This window comes from Mus caroli, unplaced genomic scaffold, assembly GCF_978045245.1.
Source record: "Mus caroli unplaced genomic scaffold, Mus_caroli_1 scaffold_15, whole genome shotgun sequence".
NCBI lineage: Eukaryota > Metazoa > Chordata > Mammalia > Rodentia > Muridae > Mus > Mus caroli.
Window position 1 is genome coordinate 110,176,646 of NW_028227270.1, and position 21,493 is coordinate 110,198,138.

At 39.9% G+C, this 21,493-nt stretch overlaps 1 protein-coding gene across 5 annotated transcripts in view; it reads left to right on the top strand.

Annotated features, from left to right (window-relative positions):
- Chrm3 (cholinergic receptor muscarinic 3) overlaps window positions 1–21,493 on the top strand; it is a 475,736-nt gene that overhangs the window by 111,952 nt on the left and 342,291 nt on the right. For all 5 annotated transcript variants that reach the window (XM_085831292.1, XM_085831294.1, XM_085831293.1 and 2 more), the window contains one exon: window positions 21,303–21,415. The gene's annotated coding sequence lies outside the window, so the exon portion shown is untranslated. The remainder of the gene's footprint in view (window positions 1–21,302; window positions 21,416–21,493) is intronic.

Sequence of the window (21,493 nt, forward strand, 5' to 3'; positions counted from 1 at the left end):
TAGAGAGAGTATAAATATACAGCTTTGTTCACTAACTGTTTGAAGTGATTTCTGATGCTGAAATACTATACCATATAAATTCCACTAAGTTATCAAAGGATTTCTTCGAAGTATGTGTTTTGTAGAAGTTATGAAATTTCATTACACCGTTCAGCATAGGAGGTACATATGGGAAAGATGAATACTACCATCTTAGTCGTAGTTCTTTTATGAGGGCATATGTGTATGTGATATGCATGTGTTATGTATGCACATGGGCACAGAGATGGGGTAAATGAACATGTATGTTTCTATGTGTGGATGCCAAAGGTTGACATTAAGTATCTTTCTTAATTGTTCTATACTTTTTTTAATTGAAGCAAGATCGCCCACTTAAAAAGCTTGTCAAGTCAACTAATCTAGCCTAACCAGCTGACTCAAGGATCTCTCATCTCCACTAAGTGCTATTCAATGCAGACCACCTTAGACACCCAGAATTTACATGGGTGCTGACGATCTAAACTCCAATCCAAACTTCAGTTTTATGGGAAGGACTTTATCTCCTGAGCTTCTCCCCCATACCATTGTAGTAGTCTTCTCAACCTGAGACATAGAAAACCTTATCTGAAGAGACTGGACCAATGTTTAGATTCCTCCAACATGACTGTATTGCCTTAATCATCTGAGAGAGTATATGATTTCTAAGATTTGTCACCAAAGGCATTGCTGTATTAATCTTCCTTTCTTGAATTGCTTAGCATTAATGGGAACAGGTGTCTTAGTATAAAAAAAAACAAACTTGAAGAAACTCCATTGAAAAAGAAAGCTATATGGATAGAGGTAAAGCCTTTGGCTACCACCTGACACTTGCCAGCCTTGTAATTGTCCTCTAAACAGCTGGTACACAGCTCCATCAAGGCCCTGGTAAACCCTCCATGTCTAGACAACTGTCTGCACCTGCTTTCTACATTCTACAGGATTTTCTACATATGTCTTTTTTTGTCCCTATTGCCCTCTCTCATTCCTTCAAGTTTATATTTGGTCATTAGTTCACCTGCCTGAAAGACCCTCAAGCAGCCACACTCAGCCTTCTCAAATTCCTATCCAAATGAACTCCTGAGTTGATAGTGAATAATCAATGTTCAGTTCCATGTTTGAGACTATTACTTTCCTCTGCAACAGACAACAGACTCAGATATGAAGAAACTGGAATCCTAGAGTACTAAAAGTCAAGGTGTACAAATACCCACAAAAGACTTTTAGGCTTTGAATTTCCAGTGGAGCGCAAGCTTGGTTTCAGAACAATGTCAACAAACATCACTCTACAAAGTTTTGTAAGTTCTAGAAATCTTGACTTAGAATAGGGAGTCATTTACACAAAGGAATACTACTCAGCGATTAAAAACAATGACTTCATGAAATTTGCAGGCAATTGGATGGAAGTTGAAATCATCATCCTGAGTGAGGTAACCCAGTCACAAAAGAACACACACGGTATGCACTCACTGATAAGTGGATATTAGCCCAAAACTTGGGATAACCAAGGTACAATTCACAGACCATATGAAGCTCAAGAAGAAAGAAGACCAAAGTGTGAATACTTTAGTCCTTCTTAGAAGGGGGACCAAAATACCCATGGAAGGAGATACAGAGACAAAGTTTGGAGCAAAGACTGAAGGAAAGGCCAGTCAGAGACTGCCTCACCTGGGGATCCATCCCATATACAGTCACCAAACCTGGACACTATTGAGGATGCTGGGAAGTGCTTGCTGACTGGAGCCTGATATGGCTGTCTCCTGAGAGGCTCTGCCAGAGCCTGACAAATACATAGGTGGATGCTCACAGCCAACCATTGTACTGAGCACAGGGTCCCCAATGGAGGAACTAGAGAAAGGACCCAAAGAGCTGAAGGGGTTTGCAGACCCATGGGGTGTCAACTGGCCATAACCCCTGGAGCTCTCAGGGACTGGACCACCAACCAAAAAATACACATGGAAGGACTCATGGCTCCAGCCATATATGTAGCAGAGGATGGCCTTGTTGGACATCAGTGGGAGGAGCAGCCCATGGGCCTGAGGGTGTTCATTGCCCTAGTGTAGGGGAAGCACTTTAGATTCCAGGGTGGGAAGGCAGGAGTTGATGGGTGGGTGGGGGAGCACCCTCATAGAGGCAAGGGGAGGGGTGATGGGATAGGGGGTTTTTGGAGGGGAGACCTGGAAAGGGGATAACATTTGAAATGTAAAGAAAGTATCCAATAAAAGAAAAACTGCAATTTATTCAGATGTGACTTTCTTGAGTATATTGTTAATTCTCTTGTGGGTATCCCTTGTGAAACTTCAGGCCCAGACAGGCTTAATTGAGAAGACTATAATGCTGTAGCCCTGTCCCCAAAGCATCAATTTTCCTTAGGAGATAGGGTACAGAACTAATCCAGTCTAGTGGGTGGTACTGTGTAGTTTTCCCACTCATGCAAACTACCTGAGATACAACAGTGAGAAAGTATGACGTGCTTACATAGATAGTATAGATGGTATGAACAGAATGTTGAACATGTGTGTATATTATTTGAGGTTGTGTATTAACTACTTATAAAATACAAGGTAGAATCACTTTAATGTGCCTAGTCAGATTGCCACACTGCCTTATGAAGTTATCACAAAAGAATCTTGAACTTGAATGTATCATATACATAAAGAAGCTGAAGCTGAATAATTTACTTGCACTAGGCCCAGGCATGCCACAACCAACTGCATCTGAGTGCAGGCTGTGAACAAACCTGCCTTTCCATTATTCCCACTGTGATGAAGAGAGATGAACTATGCATCACCCATCCAGTGTCAATGTTGTTCCTAAGTCTATTTCATAGTATGGTGTGATTGTGTCTAATGTACAATAGACATCTAAAGAATGCTTGTTAAGAGATTAGCCACTTAGAAGCGCTTAACACATAAATGTGAGAAATTCAGTTCAGATGCCCAGTGCCCCTGTAAAAAGACGGGAATTTTGTTGTGTGATTGCAGCCCCACTGACCAGAAGGTAGAGACAGGTAGATCCCTGGGATTTGGGAGCCAACCAGCCTAGCATAATGTAGGAGTCCACGTCCTAGTGCAAGACTCTGGCTTAAAAATTAAGATGGCCTGCTCCTGAATAACAACATTTGTGGTTGATCTCTGTCTTCTCCATGTACATGAACCTCCTACAAACACATGCACATGCATGCTTGAATATATACACCTACACGGGTGTGCATGCACATGCAAACAGACACACACACACACACACACACACACACACAGAGAGAGAGAGAGAGAGAGAGAGAGAGAGAGAGAGAGAGAGAGAGTTTATAACTGCATACTGCTATTCAAACACAGTCTCCTGGCTTGCCCCAGTAGTCTCCTATGCGTTGTGTGGTGGAAGAAATGAGATACTGTCAAAGGAAAATGTCATGCTGGTTTCTTTTTCATACCACCCTTGCTGGATTCCAGCACAGTGTCGGAACTGCTTTTGGTGCTTTCAGAGCCTGCCTTCCACAGATGTGTTAGCAGTAACTTTTAGAAAAGTCAAGAGCTGCAAATGACACTTCCATTTGGCACATCTTGCTGTCTCTGTAAATTTAGGATCTCAAAGTAAGCTAGCCTAGCCAATTCCACTAAAATTGTATACAGTTGTCTTTCTTTACTGCCTCCATGTCTGAACCTTTCAGTCAGGGAACTTTTTTCAGAGCTTATGGTTAGATGGTGATGGAGGTAACATAAGGCCCTGGAGATGAAGGCACAGGTGTGCACACCTGTTGATATTTTGAATTTTTGGAACACTTTGCCTCCAGCTCTTCAGATTCCAGCTGTCGCCCCCTCAGAAAAGCTTTTTTCAGCTCTTGGTCCATGATCATGTCACACTCCATTGTTTATCATTTTCCCCTGGGTTTCTCTTTCCAGCAGCTGTCACAGTACAATCACCAGTTGCTGCATGTGTTGGCTGGATAGTGGATCTTCCACACAAGCGTGCCAGCCATGCATCCATGGGGACACATGCATTAGCTTTGCCCATGGAATTTTAGCTCCCACTATAGTACCCAATACCTAATACTTATTTCATGGATCAGGGAGTATTTGTTTTAGTTTGAGTCTATTGCTCTATCAACTAATTGTCTTACAATAACTCATGTGTTGCTCTATATTAGCCCATTATTTCTCATGAAGGATTGAGAAGCAGAGTTAAAATCTAGGATCTGTAGCATCTTGACCATGGAAGTAGCTCCCTGACCACTTTCATTCTGCTTTAATGTAGAAAACCCAGGGTCACTGAAGTCTAAAGGTTAAAAGAGCTTCCCAGATCAAGATAGCTATAGTAGCTTAAGTAAGGTGACCAGTTCATAGACTACTAGTTCAAAGAATACTTTATATATTAACAGTGCAAGAGGAAATAAACTCCCCAACAGTGATGCTTTACAAATAAAAAGAGAATGTAAAGATTATGAATATGCTAATGAATGAAAATAGCCAAAGAGATGCCCCTCTCTATATGTGCACTCTAGATTCCTAGAGATTTAAGGACTATATTGTATATATTATACATGCATACTAAGTTCTCATATTATCATCCTGTCCCCCTCTTTTTTTTTTTTTTTTTTTTTTAGAAACAAGCCTTCTGTGATTTTCAAAATAAATACCAGTTTTACTGACAGCTTCTATCTTTATCTCTCCAGAAGACAGATCCCTGCCATTGTGCATTCCTGCAATCTGGCATTTAGTAAAAAGAGGCTGCCCTCCCCTTACAGAACTTGAACCCCCGCACTGGAAAAATTGCTCTGCCTCTCCTTAAGAATGAGATATTCTAAATATATTAATATAATGTTCAGTGACTTGTGGCAATGTCCATTCTCAAGGTTCACGAAGTATACACTAATACCAGATAAATGTGTTTAAGAAAATTCTTATTGTGGAATTTCTTATCCTGAGGCCTTTGGGTGGTGGAGTCAGACAAGAACACAGCCCCTAATATTGTGCCTATCTTAATGCTTCTACATCTAGGCTACTTGGCACCGTCATCCCAAGGTCCTTTTCCCCTAATTTATTAATTGATAAGTTTGTAACCATATAAACCATATATTTGACCCTATCCACCCCCAACTCCTCCCTGTCGATATCTTAGAAGCTTCTGAGGCTCTAGACAGGACAATTTCAGCTGAATCCCTGGGAGTGAAGCTCAGACTTAGGTCTTAAAGCTTCTCAAGAGACTCCTTTGGAAGGCAGGTTGGAAAATCCTGAGCTAAACTTACCTGCAGCCTGAGCTGGGTTCAAAGTGGACTGGAAAGAGGCATGGTCTTCTAGGGAGTGGTTGGGATTGAGTTCAGATACCAGCTTTCCTCACAACTAGCATACTAAAACAAGCACGACTCTTTTACCATTCTAGCCTGTCTCAGTCTTCATTGAAATAGCCCCTAAGCAAGAGATGCTGACCTAAATTACCCTGCAATTAACCTGATTCACATCTCCTAATAGGATGCTTTTTTTCAGTCTTGTACAGCTGAATCTTACTTCCAAATCTATAAAGTCTGGTTGGGGTTGTACCACACATGAATCACTGACTTTTACTATTAGTAGACACAGATACAAAATATCTCTACTTGAGTCAAGAGCTTGAGCCAGGCATAATGGTACACCTGCCCACTGGATGTAACAGCTGACCAGGCATTGGTACTTTACCCCTAGCTAATGTGAGGTCCCCTATACCTTTAGCTAATAAAAGTTTCTCAATATCATGTTTGTGCCATTGTTTCTGTTAAGTGCAAGTATGTGCTCCATGTGTCAGGCCTGTGTTGAATAAGACTAATCCCTAAACCAGGAACTAAACACAGAATCATTTATTAGACTTTATTTTTTCTGTTACATTGTCTTTGCCACCAGTTGTATACCAAGACTGGTCTGTCCACTGTAGAAGCCATAGTGGTAAAAAATAGTTTTCACTATGTCCCTTTGACATCTCCAAACCATAGTGAGTCTTATATGAAGGCAGTTTTGCTTCATGCTGACAGCCTGCAGAAGACTTACTGTATTTATCCTCGTTTCTCAGATGAAAAGACAGTCGGTTGGATAAAGTTTGCTCACCAAGGTAACATAGTTAATAAATGACAGAAGTAGAGGGGCCAAGCCTAGGATATTGAATTTTCAAAACCTAAACTGTTAAACAAGAGTTGTGAAGACTAGATTTATTTTTAAACCAACTCTTTAAAAAAAATCAGTACCAATGTTGATTTGTATCTTTTCATGTTTCCACTCACCTTATCTTCACCAGCCTTCTCCTCAACCACTGTTGACTGCTGACAATCAGAGATAACTAAGAGTGTCTTACCAATTGATACTCCTGAAGTCTGGGATGTTTGCTCTCTGCTTCAAGATGAACCGTCACTTTCAATTTTCAGACTCTGTTTAAATGTCAAGCAATTCCCTGTGAAGCTTGGCCTGAGCTCCTGTGTCTGTTAATTACTCTCTCCTCGGTGCTCTTGCATCTCTTGGCAGATACTACAACCCAGAATCCATCACTCACTAGATAATGATTTCTGGTGTTTTAATTAACCTTCATTAGCCTCAGTTTCCCATCTATACAAAGGATGACAATCAACATACTTATATTGGTAGCTTATGAGTATGAAAGGAGACACTTCATCTGTGTTGGTTTGACTGACCATGGTCCCCTGGGCTCGTATGTATGAATATTTGATACCCAGTTTAAGAAAGTGTTAGGGAAGGATTAGGAAGTCATACCTTGTAGGAGGAAGTGTGTCACTGCATGTGGGTTTTGAAATTTCAAAAGCCCATGACATTCCCAGTTTCCCAGTTAGCTTTTTCAGTATCACAATACTCTTTCAAGATATAAGCTTTCAGCTATCACTCCAGAGCTATGCCCGCTTGTCTGCTGCCTGATGTCCCCTGCCATAATAGTCATAACCTCTATCCCTCTGGAATTATGAGCCATGAATTAGACCCTTTTATAATTTGTCTTGGTCATGGGATTTTAACACAGCAATAGAAAATTAAATAAAACAGAATATAAGATACTTAACTGCATATCACAGAATAAGAATGTGTAAAATTCCAACTATGCCATTCTAGTTCATCTCATTGTTATTAAAGCCCGTGCTGCTGTAGGTTCATCAGTGATGCTTGTGAACTTCCCAGCTATGGGTTCTTGGGCAGATTTACAATGTCAGACATATGTTTTTCCTCCTTTAGAAGAAGCATTAAACTGAAGCAGAATGTGGCTCGCTATCCTCATAACATATGTGTCATTATTGCATCCATGGGCATATCTTGCCATGCATGTTAATATTGTAGCTTGCAGAGTTCACAGGAGGGTAAGGCTGATGACTCCCTGAGCAGCCTGCTTAGCACCTTCTGGTACTATGAAATCTAGCCAGCAGAGAAGAAGCTTCCTAGTCATGTACTCAAACTCTTAAAAATATTTTCTCCTGCTATAGGATTGCTTTGTAGGAGGGTGGGCATGATGATCTGTAATTTGTATTTCTAGGTTTTGCCAAGTGCTTAGCTCAAAATGGAAACCTGTGAGCTCATGCATGTTTCTCAACTCCTCCATCCCCTAAAGAAGGTCCCACACAAGGCTGAAATGTGGCTTAAAAGAAAAGTGTATAAGTGATTGACATAAAGAATCTTTAATAAAGGTTATCCTCTGTTGTTCTTTACTGAGCTTCAGAGATACCTAGGCTACAGCTAGGACACAGTCATACACTTTATCACCGCTGCTTTCTTTCTCTTATGCTGAGCCTATGGCATGTCACCACAGCCCGTGCTGCCATGGTCCCTCTGAGTAACAGGGTCCTGAAAGATCTTGTGGTCTCATCTCACTGGTGCTTGGCAGACCTGAGTCCTGCAGCTGTACAAGAGCCAGGCTCTCAGAGAGACCTGCTAAGTCCCCCTGCCATCTTCATTGACAGGGGGTGGACTCTTGCCCTGAATTGGTTCTGTTCACCCTGGACTTTTAGCTGACCATCTGTTTGAAGGCTCAGGACACGGTGATGGCAGAGCAAATGTGGCAGCCACCTATAGATAGCAATGATCAGTTTTTCGATCAGAGAACTGATGTCAAAGCATGATTGGCAGTGTGCCTAGTAGCCTTCATAACAAATAGAACATGTAGATCCTAGGGAATCAGAGGTGAAGGAGAGAAATAAAAGAGCATTAATTTAATTTGAGATAGAGACAAAAATCAAATACTTTTTCTGGAAGACTCCAAGAACCCAACTTGGCTATTCCTTTGCTGATTCAGGCTTAAGAGGGAAAAATCTATACTTGTTCCACCCCCTCATCACCTCCCATTCACTTCTGAACTCACTGATGTCTTTTTCTAGTGTCTGATGGGCTGGTTTGGCATACACTGCCTTTCAAGAAAAAAAAAAGATTAAGAAATCATTACTGGGACATATATGTAAGTCTTGCTTTGCTTGAAAAGGCAATTAACCAGACTGAAGCATGCATGGTGTTTAATGGTAACCAGTTACTAATTCAGAAATGGAAAAATATGAAGTTCCAGCTCTTTCATATAATTCATGTATTTTATATATCAGTAATTACCTGTGACTTTGCTTAGCAATTATCTTTATTTATCTCTATCCACTCACCATCCATCATTAGAATGCACCTGTCTGCAGATGGCAACATATGATGGATCAAAACTGACTTCAACACTTCAACCATTTTTAAAAAGAACCTTAGCTTATTTATTATTTTTAGTTATGTTTATATGGGGAAGGGGCAAGAGATTTTTAGGAGAATTTTGAATAAATTAGCAGTCGGGTACAAAAAAAGTACAAAATTTACAACATGCAGAATAATCAACTAGTTGTGTAGAAGAATATAGACTTTGTGTTCCTTGATTTTAGAGCCAGCTATAAGAGGCACCAGTCACAGCCAGGTAGTATTACATCAGGAGAGGCATGCAAACTGAAGGATAGAAAACTCTTTCAATAGCTTGTGGCAATTTTATTCTCATACACTGAGTAAGATGGGTCCTACATAAAAGGACTCAATCTGTATGACATCATTTGCATGGCATTCTGGGAGAAAGTGCAAGTACCGAAGTCGTTTGTTGGGGCTAGGGTATTAGGAGAGAGCTGACACACAGGACCATGACTGGCTTTCTAGGGTGGTGGAGCTGTTTTCTATTTTGATTGTATTTTTACACTTCTGTGTTTGTTGATAAGATCCCTTCAAACCTCACACCAAAAGGACTGTTTCCTTATGTAAACTATTCCTAAGTAAGCCCAACTGTACAGTCTGAAAAGAGCATTTTGCTTTTAATTGTTTGACCAATATCATCAGTGGAAGGAAGAGCCCCAGTTCAGATTCAAGTGACCTGCTCTTCACCACTTACAGACTGAGAGAATTTATTTTTTTTTTGGTGGGGGGCCAGGGGAGGTCTGGTGGATGACTTAATGTCACTCCTAAATTCCACCTTTCCCATTCCAGTCCCTTACATGATGAAGATGTCCTGTATTGAACTGACTTCTGCATTTACATGTAGTTCTCCTTGGGATTGTCTTATTTTAAAACAAGTTGTGTATATTCCATCTTAGATCTACTCACGGGCAATGAGACTAGGAACCCCAGTTTCTGTGAAGCACAGGGGATCCTAACAGTATTAGATTACTGTGAGAATAGGGCCTGTACATGGAAAGCACTTGCCCACGTCCTGGGCATGAGCAGGCATGTGAGCAGTGCTAACTGTAACAGCGTGCTTGCTAAGCGGGACTAGGGACAGAGTGAAGGGCAACAGGAGAGGCAGGAGAAAGCTAAGGAGGAAAGAGAACAGCAGAAGCACATGAGATTTAAAATAATGAGCTTATGGCCATGCCTTTCAGGAAGGTTTTACAAGCATCTTTTTCTTTGATTTAAGTAGTTCTTATCCTCAGTGCAATTAGTGAATATGATAAGTCTTGGTCTGAAAATGACTTTTAATCCTTTCCTCCATCCGAGGCAGACGCCCCGGAAGCCACTTCCTCTGTTCTCCTTGCTGGCCCTTTGCTCCAACTTCTGCATTACCTAAACTCCTCCTCACCCTTTAACGAAAGGGCTTGACCGCCTCTGTGCCACATCGGCAGCTCTGATGCATGGGAGAGAGCCCTTTGTCCTCTGTCTGCCAAATGGATATTTCAACCCAATTAGATTATGTTGGAGCTGGATGTAAAATTCAGATAGACTACAGAGATGCTCTAGTTTGTAAGTTATGTATGAAAAAGCACACTGATTTTTTTTTTTTTTGTCTAGTTAATTTAACTGTCCTTATTTCAACTTGAGAGGATACAGCCTTTGGAACACCAGCCCAGAGAAAGTAGCATGCATACAAGTTAATTTTCAGTATGGCTGATCACTTCAAGTTTAATAGCCAATAAATAAGAGCACAAAGTGACAGCTGTGTCATTACAAGTGTAAACACACCTATAACCCCACCCCAGAGCAATTTTAAACAATCTTAGAAATGCCTCCTACTTTCATTGCTCCTGGATCATTTTCCTGAAGCCCGCTTTGATTTATTATTTCCTACCTAGCCACCGAGGACATCCAGGCAAGGTACTAAAATAGTTATTTCAAAAGCCAGCAGGATGGCTCAGTGGGTAAAGCTGTTTGCTGCCAACCCTGATGACCCAAGTTTAATCTCTGTATCCCACATGGCAGAGGGAAAGAACTACAATACTATCTCTAGTGAAATAAGCTTTTAACAATCTTAACAAAGAGAAGGAAAAACCTTTTCATCTAACTCTGTCTGTATAAGAAAATCCAGCTCCATTAGCAATGTATGTCTCACGAATCACCGTTTTCCTGGCCTCCTAGGTCCTGAGTATGCTTGAACTGGTGCTCTATGAAGTAGGAGACTCGGGGTATGGATAATCCTGAGAGAAAGAGCCAACCCCTCCCACACAGAGGCCATTCCATTTCCTGATGATCCTTCTTCCTAATCATGCAGTCAATGTCACTTTTTATGTTTTCCTTGTGACACAGTGCTTTTGATTCCACGGACTTCTGTTAGTTTGCTGTGCCTTTGTTCTGTGATAATGTGATAAGAATACGGAAAAAAATCAGTTTTCATGAGTTAGCACAGGGGTGGGAGGGTGGGGGTGAGGGCCAGAACTTCCTTCAGATGAACATCTGAAGTCGGGATGAGTGCTCAGTGAGATGTCCTCTAAAAGGTTCATCTTCAGTGTCTCTCTGGACACAGCACTTCTCTGGTCAAATAGTTCGCCCCTTTTTAGTAGGAATTTCAGTGTCTTTTCAGTATGTTGACATTTTGCTCATGTGTATGTAGGTACATGCTAGTGTACATGTGTATACACATGTGTACATGATGATGGAACCCAGAAGTCTACTTCAGGTGTCATTTCTGGATCCCAGGGATCTACCTACAAAGCTCTGTGGTTATAAGTGACTGCACCATGCTGGGCTTTTTATGTGAGTTACTGGGACCCCCAGGGTTGCAAGGCAAGTGGTTTACTGGTTGCAGTTCCCCTTCCAGGCCATCCCACTGACATATTTACCTTGATAAAACACAGTGTTGTGTGTTAGCTGCTGTTTTTCATCAGGGTGACTGAATGCATGACAGAAGTGACTTAAGGGAGAAAGGGTTTATCTTGGCTCAAAGTTTAGAGGGTAGAGTCTACTACAGCAGAGAAGGCATAAGGGAAGGTCTCATTACAAAACCATCACCTTTTTGAAACAGTGGCAGCTTATAGAAGCTTGCTGATATCTCAGCCAATCAGAGAACAAAGACAGCTCAAGGCAGAAGCAGACCAATGTATAATCTTCAAGGGTCCATCCCAGCATCCTCTTCCTGCCAACTAAGCCCCAATTTCTAGAAGATACAGAGCATCCTCTAATTGCACCACAAACTGAGGACCAACTGTCACAGACAAACAAGTCCGTGGTGGACTTTCTACATTTGAACCACAACATTAACAATGGATCATAAGTGTCCCTTACAGGCCCATGTGCTGAAGACTTATTCTGAAGCTTTCCACTCTGGGGGATGCTAGAGTCTTTAAGAAGTAGAACCCAGTGCAAAGTCTTGGAGTAACAGAGGAAGTGTCCTTGAATGAGAGAACAAGACCTCAGCCCAATTCTCTCTCTTTCTTTCCTTTCCTTTCCTTTCCTTTCCTTTCCTTTCCTTTCCTTTCCTTTCCTTTCCTTTCCTTTCCTTTCCTTTCCTTTCCTTTCCTTCCCTTCCCTTCCCTTCCCTTCCCTTCCCTTCCCTTCCCTTCCCTTCCCTTCCCTTCCCTTCCCTTCCCTTCCCTTCCCTTTCCTTTCCCTTTCTTTCTTTCTTTCTTTCTTTCTTTCTTTCTTTCTTTCTTTCTTTCTTTCTTTCTTTCTTTCTTTCTTTCTTTTTCATTTGCCTGCAGAAACCGATTTTCTCTGCCATACTTTCCTACCATGATACACTAAAAAAACAACAGGGCAAAAAATGTGATTGACATCACAAAATTATGAACCAATTTCTCTATAACTTGTTCTTCTCAGGCATTTGTTACAGTCAGAAATCAGAATGACACCAAAAATGTTGGCATAATTCAACCTCTGCTTGCAGGAAGTCAGCATCATAATGTGGTAATTGCTTATGACGAGTGGGAAGCTGTAAGGTGAACTGTGTCTATTTTAAGTAAAGTAGGTGGTTTAAATGACTACATTTCAAATAAAACTTCACTTCAGTAATACCCTCCAAATGTTTTCATTGCAGTTGGTAAAATAGACTAATAAACAGCTCTTAATAATGCTAGTCATATTCTGAGAAGTGAGAGGCCATAGTGAGGGTCTTGGATATTACTACTTTAGAAGTTCTTTTAAGAACACATTTGAACTCCATAAGGTTTTCAGTCTCTCAGAAAAACCAAGGAACTGAGAAGAGCTTATCCCCAACCACCCAGTGTCCACTAATGTAACAGCAAAGACTGCACTTAGTATTTTATATTCTGTGCTTTTATATATGGCATGCCCATGTGTCTTCCATATTTATTAAAGTATTAAGCCATCATGTAGGTCTAACAGTTTACATTACACAGTGCTAACTCTTTCCCTTTTGTAGTTAAAAATAGCAAGCCACTCACATTCCAATAGAAGATCTCTCATCTGAGAATATTTGGGAGGCACAAACTGGTCTTGTTTGGTTTCAAAAGCAAAACAAAACAAAAAGAACACAGAGTTGGGTGAGTGGTTGTGGGGATTGGATCTGGGAAAAATAGGGAATGTGATGGTGAAGGTAATCAAGGCCTTTGAAAAACTAGCAGAAGAATACAAGAACAACTTCAATTATTGTTTACCCAGCAAATTATCTGTGAAAATAAGCTTAAAGTGATAGTGAGAAAATTTTTATTTTGTTGTCTGAAAATGTCTAGACTTTAGAATTCTATATACTGTGCTTGTGAGATGACTCGGAGGATAAAGTGTTTGTCACGGAGACCTTGATTCCCATAAGCTATATGTATGTGTGGGTATATGATGTGTTCTCTCTCTGTGTCTCTCTGTCTCTGTCTCTGTCTCTCTGTCTCTGTCTCTGTCTCTGTCTCTCTCTCTCTCTCTCTCTCTCTCTCTCTGCAGAGTTTTTCACTAGTCTAGAATTTACTAAGCATAATCACTGGTCATTGAGCCCTAAAAATCTTATCTGCTCCCCCAGTGCTGCAGTAAAAATACACACCACCATTCCTGGACTTTGACATAGATTCTTGGAGATAACTGGGGTCTTTATGCTTTTATGGGAAGTATTGACTATGCTACCTCCTGAGCTCCAAGGTAGACAAAATACTATATGACAAAATTTTATATGATTAATATGAATATAGTAATGAGTTATGTGCCAAATACTGTGTCAAAATATTTATACCTCCTGGATTAGAATTCTGAATCAATTAGGCTTTTGTCAAATTAAAGCTATTTTACTGGTTACTTTGAGAATGCCCAAAGCCAAAACTTGTAATCTACTCAGGGAGGACACACGTGAAAGTTAAGAATGGAGCACAGGAGATGCCTACACATTGACAATGAAATTACACATATTAGGCAGAGCAGATGGATTAGCAGTAGCAACAGAGAGGATGCTCATGGAATAGAGTTAGAGCCAAGAGAACACAGCCCATGAAGATCACATGACAAAGCACACTAGGTGTTTCATGTACACTCAAGCTGTGGATATGATAGAAGTTGGCTTTCACCATCAAATCGGTTGTCAAGACTATAAAACAAACAAACAGAAAAGGCTGGAAATTTTGCTCAGGGACAAATTTTTCCAACTCAAACCCAGGTTTCTTTCAAGCCAAGTTATACTTGGATAGGGAGCTGTTTGGGCATTTTCTCCATTGCCTATGCCTAATTCTCTTCTGGGAGCAAAGTCGGATCCTTGGCATCTTGTCTTCAGCCTCTCGCATTTTACTGAGAGCACAAAGCAGGCGCTCTGACAATGACAATAACTGTCTGATGGCTTTTAACTGGAAAGGCCCTACCACATCCTCAGTCTTTCATGTAACACAACCTTTTATGCAACTTCTTTCCTATAGCTTTGCTTGCTGTCCTCTCATTTAGGCCGCCTTATTCTGGTCCACTTTTTGCTCTTAAGGGTGGACAAAACTTTTTCAACCCTCTTGAGCATTTGGGGATTGAGACAATTTCCTGATTTAACTGAAGGATTCCTGCATGGACAGTTGAGACTAGCAAGCCAGATTATATCACAGAGGCACAGTCCTCTCAGGGAAGTGTGAATGAAGCCAGAGACCTTGTGTGAACCAATGCCTGTGTCCATGTACCAAATATAATTTTATACAGCCTGTTATTTGAAAGTAAGATCACTTATGCAATTATTTTGACTTGACTAAAAATAGAGAGATGTAAATCCTTTCTTAATTCACGGACTGTTCAGAACCAGACAGGGAGCTCAAGCTTCATGCTCTTGCTCTGCACCACACAGTACCAAGCTGCTTTTCTCATTGGGTGAACTGTTGGAGCCTCCAATGCAACTGTTTCCCTCCATCCCAGGATAACTGTTTCTAGCTCCTGATTGCCCACTATAAGTCCAATACACTGTCATAATTTCAGTTTTCCCTGCATTCATGCAGTCCTTCCCCCTGGACATCACAGGATGAGAGAAAGTATCTCAGTTAATAACCAAACTACTGTCTAATATAGAACTAGACTGTGTTGTTTTCTCTTGGTAAAATTTCACTGTTTAAGTGTGTCAGTCTTTAAAGAGATTTTCTTTTTTTTTTCTTTTTCTTTTTTTTTCTGACTTCTTTTTTATTAGATATTTTATTTACATTTCAAATGTTATCCCCTTTCCTAGTTTTTCTTCCAAAAATCCCCTATACCCTCCCTCCTTCCCCTTCACCCCAGCCTAGCCACTCCCATTTCCAGTCCTGGCATTCCCCTCTACTGGGGCATAGAACCTTCACAGGACCTAGGGCCTCTCCTCCTATTGATGACCAACTAGGCCATCCTCTGCTACATACATATACAGCTAGAGCCACATGTCCCACAATGTGTTTTCTTTGATTAGTGGTTTAGTTCCAAGGAGCTCTGGGGGTACTGGTTAGTTCATATTGATGTTCCTCCTATGGGGCTGCAGACCCCTTCCGCTCCCTGGGTACTTTCTCTAGCTCCTTCATTGGGGACCTTGTGCTCCCTCCAATGGATGATTGTGAGCATCCACTTCTGTATTTATCAGGCACTGACAAAGGCCCTCAGGAGACAGCTATATCAGGATCCTGTCATCAGGCTCTTGTTGACATCTTCTATAGCCATAGTGTCTGGGTTTTGTGGCTGTTTATGGGATGGATCCACAAGTGGAGCAATCTCTGGATGGTCATTCCTTCAGTCACTGCTCCTAACTTTGTCTCTGTAACTCCTTCCATGGGTATTTTATTCCCCCTTCTAAGAAGGATTCTGAACTTCTGGGCTAATATCCACTTATCAGTGAGTGCATATCATGTATGTTCTTCGGTTATTGGGTTATCTCACTCAAGATGATATCCTCCAGATCCATCCATGTGTCTAAGAATTTCATAAACTCATTGTTTTTAATAGCTGAGTAGTACTCCATTGTGTAAATGTACCACATTTTCTGTATCCATTCCTCTGTTGAGGGACATCTGGGTTCTTTCAAACATCTGGCTGTTATAAATAAGGTTGCTATGAACATAATGGAGCATGTGTCCTTTTTACCAATTGGAACATCTTCTGGATATATGCCCAGGAAAACTATTGCTGGATCTTCTAGTAGAACTATGTCCAATTTTCTGAGGAACCACCAAACTGATTTCCAGAGTGGTTGTACAAGCTTGCAGTCCTACCAGCAATGGAGGAGTGTTTCTCTTTCTCCACATCCTCGCCAGCATTTGCTACCATCTGAATTTTTGATCTTATCCATTCTGACTGGTGTGAGGTGGAATCTCAGGGTTGTTTTGATTTGCATTTCCCTGATGATTAATGATGTTGAACATTTTTAGGTGCTTCTCAGCCATTCTGTAGTCCTCAGTTGAGGCTTCTTTGTTTAGCTCTGTACCCCCACTTTTAATAGGGTTATTTGGTTTTCTGGAGTCCAACTTCTTAAGTTCTTTATGTATATTGTATATCAACCCCCTATCAGATTTAGGATTGGTAAAGATCTTTTCTCAATCTGTTGGTGACCTTTTTGTCTTATTGCCAGTGTCCTTTGCCCTACAGAAGCTTTGCAATTTTATGAGGTCCCATTTGTCAGTTCTTGATCTTACAACACAAGCCATTGCTGTTCTGTTCAGGAATCTTTCCCTTGTGCCCATATCTTCGAAGTTCTTCCCTACTTTCTCCTCTATCAGTTTCAGTATCTCTGGTTTTATGTGGAGTTCTTTAATCCACTTAGACTTGACCTTTGTACAAGGAATTAAGAATGGATCAATTCACATTCTTATACATGATAACTGCCAGTTAACCCAGCACCAATTGTTGAAGATGCTGTCTTCTTTCCACTAGATGATTTTAGCTCCTTTGTCAAAGATAAGTGTCCATAGGTGTGTGGGTTCATTTCTGGGTCTTAAATTCTATTCCATTGATCTATCTGTTTGTCACTGTACCAGTACTGAGCAGTTTTTTTGTTTTTATTTGTTTGTTTGTTTGTTTGATCACAATTCCTCTGTAGTACAGCTTGAAGTCAGGCATGGTGATTCCCCCAGATGTTCTTTTATTGTTGAGAATAGTTTTTGCTATCCTAGGTTTTTTTTTTTTTGTTATTCCAGGTGAATTTGCAAATTACCCTTTCTAACTCAGTAAAGAATTGAAATTTTGATGGGGATTGCATTGAATCTGTGGATTGCTTTTGGCAAGATAGCCATTTTTACAATGTTGATTCTGCCAATCCATGAGAATGGGAGATCTTTCCATCTTGTGAGATCTTCTTCCATTTCTCTCTTCAAAGACTTGAAGTTCTTATCATAAAGATCTTTCACTTCCTTAGTTAGAATCACACCAAGTTATTTTATCTTATTTTTTACTATTGTGAAGGTTATTGTTTCCTAATTTTTTCTCAGCCTGTTTATCCTTTGTGTAAAGAATGGCCATTTATTTGTTTGAGTTAATTTTTTATTCAGGTACTTCACTGAATTTGTTTATCAGGTTTAGGAGTTCTCTGGTGGGATTTTTGGCATCACTACCTTATACTATATAACATCTGCAAATAGTAATATTTTGACTTCTTCCTTTCCCATTTGTATTCCTTTGACCTCCTTTTGTTGTCTAATTGCTCTGGATTGGACTTCAAGTACTATATTGAATAGGTAGGGAGACAATAGGCAGCCTTGTCTAGCCCCTGATTTTAGTGGGATTGCTTCCAGCTTCTCTCCATTTACTTTTGATGTTGGCTACTGCTTTGGTGTATATTGCTTTTATTATGTTTAGGTATGGGTCTTGAATTCCTGATCTTTCCATGACTTTTATCATGAAATGGTGTTGGACTTTGTCAAATGCTTTCTCAGCATCTAATGAAATGATCATGTGGTTTTGTCTTTGAGTTTGTTTATGTTGACAGATTTCCATATATTGAACCATCCTTGCATCCCTGGGATGAAGCCTACTTGATCGTGATAGATGATCGTTTTGATGTAATCTTGAATTCGGTTTGTGAGAATTTTATTGAGTATTTTGGCATCAATATTCAGAAGGGAAATTGGTCCAAAGTTCTCTTTCTTTGTTGGGTCGTTGTGTGGTTTAGGTATCAGAGTAATTGTGGCTTCATAGAATGAATTGGATAGAGTATCTTCTGTTTCTATTTTGTGGAATAGTTTGAGGAGTGTTGGAATTGATTCCTCTTTGAAGGTTAGATAGAACTCTGCACTAAACCCATCTGGTCCTCGGCTTTTTTAGTTGGGAGACTATTAATGACTGTTTCTATTATCTTAGGTGATATGGGATTGTTTAGATTGTCAATTGATCCTGATTTGACTTTGGTACCTTGTATCTGTCTAGAAAATTGTCCATTTCAACAAAGTTTTCCAGTTTTGTTGAGTATAGGCTTTTGTAGTAGGAGCTGATGATTTTTTGGATTTCCTCAGATTCTGTTTATGTATCTCCCTTTTTATTTCTGATTTTGTTAATTAGGATACTGTCCCTGTGCCCTCTAGTTAGTCTGGCTAGGGGTTTATCTATCTTGTTGATTTTCTCAAAGAACCAGCTCCTGGTTTGGTTGATTCTTTGAATAGTTCTTTTTGTTTCCACTTGGTTGATTTCAGTCCTGAGTTTGATTATTTCCTGCAGTCTACTCCTCTTTGGTGAATTTGAGTCCTTTTTTTCTAGAGCTCTCAGGTGTACTGTCAAGGTGCTACTGTATGCTCGCTCCAGCTTCTTTTTGAAGGTACTGAGAGCTATGTGTTTTCCTCTTAGGACTGCTTTCATTGTGTCCCATAAGTTTGGATATGGTGTGGCTTCATTTTCATTAAACTCTAAAAAGACTTTAATTTCTTTCTTTATTTCTTCCTTGACCGAGTTATCATTTAGTAGATTGCTGTTCAGCTTCCACCTGTTTGTGGGTTTTCTATTATTTATGTTGTTATTGAAGATCAGCCTTAGTTCATGGTGATCTGATAGGATGCATGGGATTATTTCAATATTTTTGTATCTGCTGAGGCCTGTTTGGTGACTGATTATATGGTGAATTTTGGAGAAGGTACCATGAGGTGCTGAGAAGAAGTTATATCCTTTTGTTTTAGGATAAAATGTTCTGTAAATATCTATTAAATCCATTTGTTTCATAACTTCTGTTAGTGTCCATATGTCTATGTTTAGTTTCTGTTTCCAGGATCTGTCCATTGGTGAGAGTGGGGTGTTGAAGTCTTCCACTATTATTGTGTGAGGTGTAATGTGTGCTTTGAGTTTTAGCAAAGTTTCTTTAATGAATGTGGATGCCCTTGCATTTGGAGCATAGATGTTCAGAATTGAGAGTTCATCTTGGTAAATTTTGTCTTTAATGTGTAAGAAGTGACCCTCCTTGTCTTTTTAGAGAACTTATGTTTAAAGTTGATTTTATTCGATATTAGAATGGCTACTCCACCTTGTTCCTTGGGACCATTTGCTTGGAAAATTGTTTTGCAGCCTTTTACTCTGAGGTAGTGTCTGTCTTGTCCCTGAGGTAGGTTTCCCATATCCAGCAAAATGTTGGTCCTGTTTATTTAACCAGTCTGTTAGTCTATGTCTTTTTATTGGGGAATTGAGTCCATTGATATTAAGAGATATTAATGGGTGGGTAGGGAAGTGGGGGGGAGGGTATGGGGGACTTTTGGGATAGCATTGGAAATGTAATTGAGGAAAATACGTAATAAAAATATTAAAAATTAAAAAAATAATAAAACATTTACATATCAAAAAAAGGAAAAGTCATTATTGCTTCCTGTTAGTTTTGTTGCTAGAGTTGGGATTCTGTTCATGTGGCTGTCTTCTCTGGGGACCAAGGGGACATCCGCTGTGTTCGAAACCAATGTAGACCAACACTGACCAGCAGGAACTGGAGCTGCTGGTCAGGCAGGTTTCCTGTGTCCCTGCTCCTGCTGGCACAGGCCCTTCACAGTTGTTTTGAACAGATGTTAGGTTCCACTCACCAGTGCTCCTAAGATCCTGGGTTTGCTAGGGTGCCTGCAGCATGGAGAGTCCTCTGGGCTCTGTCCACTGAGTTTGAGCCTTGAAGAAATTTTCTAATTAAACTAATTTAAACAACTAACATGTAATTGTTAAAGAACATATTTGAATTCCACTCAAATGATTTTTTTCAAATACTTCATTCTAGTTCCCCCCTAGTTTTAGCAAAGTTTCTTTAATGAATGTGGATGCCCTTGCATTTGGAGCATAGATGTTCAGAATTGAGAGTTCATCTTGGTAAATTTTGTCTTTAATGTGTAAGAAGTGACCCTCCTTGTCTTTTTAGAGAACTTATGTTTAAAGTTGATTTTATTCGATATTAGAATGGCTACTCCACCTTGTTCCTTGGGACCAACAAATACATCCCTTGGGGATGTATTTAAACAAGAAGATAACACTGACCAGTAAATTACAAGATTGGCAAAAGTATTAATTCAGACCCTGAAAATTACATGCTAGTGCCTAAAATTGTGGGTACCATATACTTTTTTTATTCACTCAGAAAATACTTACATGTTCCAGGCACTGTCATGGAATGAGAGCTTTGGTCACATCTATATTGAAAAGCAGCAAGGAATAGAACATTTTAAAGAGCCACAGGGGCAAACAAGACTCATTTGCTTTACCTTGTGTGATATTCTTGAGATCTGTCCCTCATGCTACCTGACTGTGGGACACAAGTAGTAACATGCATGTTCTCAATGGTGTCAGATCTAATCCTTGGAATTTGTAAAACAAGATGGCGATCTACATTGAATCAACACTAAATGAAATATCATAGTCAGAAATTAGCATAAATCTCAGAACATGTCAAATCCTTATCAGAGGGTATGTTTGCTTTTGGTTTATTTTGTTTCTTACTGATAGATTTATGTCTTCCCAGAAGTGCTGTAGCAACTTTCTTCTCCATCCACTTCTTAATCATACTTAGCATTGAACTAAATTTAACTCTTAGTCATACTTTACACATTAAATAAACAATGTGTTCTCATTACTGTACTTTACCACTGGGCAAAAGAGAGCTATGGAAATGAAGTTCCCTCCTGTGCATTTTCTGTTTTAGTTTTTTTGTCAGACATCTATTACTTCTGTTACTGGTGAAGCTTGAAAAGACACTCTTGTGAAAATGGTATTACTGATATCTCTTGACTGATATTGTCATTGTCTTTTGTGTCTTTGTAGATATGACCAGAAATGGCATCTACTTCAGTTCTGACTTGCTCAGTGGACTGTGGATTGAGTGAACCATATCCTTTCCCATCATGATACATACCACAGAGGCTCTTCACTTGCAGGTAATTATAACTGAGCTTTATTTACATGTTTATGTATTGATATTTTTAAGTATAGTTTTATAATGAAAATTATCCATA